The sequence below is a fragment of the Gekko japonicus genome, unplaced genomic scaffold (assembly GCF_001447785.1).
Source record: "Gekko japonicus isolate JY-2015 unplaced genomic scaffold, Gekko_japonicus_V1.1 scaffold500, whole genome shotgun sequence".
NCBI classification, from domain to species: Eukaryota; Metazoa; Chordata; class Lepidosauria; order Squamata; family Gekkonidae; genus Gekko; species Gekko japonicus.
Genome location: NW_015170905.1, coordinates 155,377 through 156,623, shown reverse-complemented (window position 1 = coordinate 156,623; position 1,247 = coordinate 155,377).

The following is a 1,247-nucleotide window of genomic DNA, read 5'->3' as shown; positions in this document are numbered from 1 at the left end:
CAACCTACCATCGTTGTCTCTAGCCTATACCCACCACATAAGAAGTGAGCGAACTGAGCTGGTATGAAAGTTATGGTAATCATATGGTCACCTAAGCCATATTAGAAATAATTTTAGCTCTTGTTTTATCTGATAATGTTCCAGCATTTTAACTGTGTTTTAATTGATTGTTATTTATATGTTTATATGCTTATATAGGTTTTAATTACATTTTTATGAAATATGTAAGCCACCCTGAGCCTGCCTTCGTGGGGAGGACGGGGTATAAATTGGAGTATAAATAGCCACCACCACCTCCTGTGGCAGTGAATTCCATGTGCTCACTCTTTGGGTGAAGTACTTCCTTTTATCCATTCTAACCTGACTGCTCAGCAATTCCATTGAGTGCCCACAAGTTCTTGTATTGTGAGAAAGGGAGAAAAGTACTTCTTTCTCTACCTGCTTTATCCCATGCATAATCTTGTAAATGTCTATTATGACACCCCTCAGTCATCGTTTCTCCAAGCTAAAGACCCCCAAGTGCTTTATTCTTTCTTCATAGGGAAAGTGTTCCAACCCTTTTATCTTTCTAGTTGCCCTTTTCTGCTCTTTTTCAAATTCTATAATATCCTTTCTGAGGTGTACTGACCAGAATTGCACACAGTATTCCAAATGAGGTTGCACCATTGATTTATACAGGGAAATTTTGTTACTGGCTGATTTGTTTTCAATTCCCTTCCTAATAATCTGCAGCACAGTGTTGGCCTTTTTTATTGCAGTTGCATACTGTCTTGACATTTTGAATGAGTTATCTACTATGACTCCAAGATCTCTCTCTTGGTCAGTCTCTGCCAGATAGATCCTGGGAAGGGCAGAAGTTTTGGAAGGAGGTAGCTCAGCAGGGATGTGATACCATAAGAGCCCCCTTCTGACATTGCCATTTTCCCCCTGGGGAACTGATCTCTGTAGTCTGGAGAATTCCAGGCCCCACCTAGCAATTAATAACCTCCTATACCTGTTGAGGAGCTGCGGTGGCTCAAGTGGTTAAGACGCTGAACTGCAGGCTGTGGAAGGTCAGTAGTTCAGCAGTTTGAGACCTGGGTGCTGCATGACGGAGTGAGCTCCCGTCTCTAGTTCCAGCTCCTGCCAACCTAGCAGTTCGAAAGCAAGAAATTGCAAGTAGATAAATAGGTACCACTTAGGTGGGAAGGTAACAGCGTTACGTGCGCCTTGGTGTTTAGTCATGCCGGCCACATGACCATGGAAAT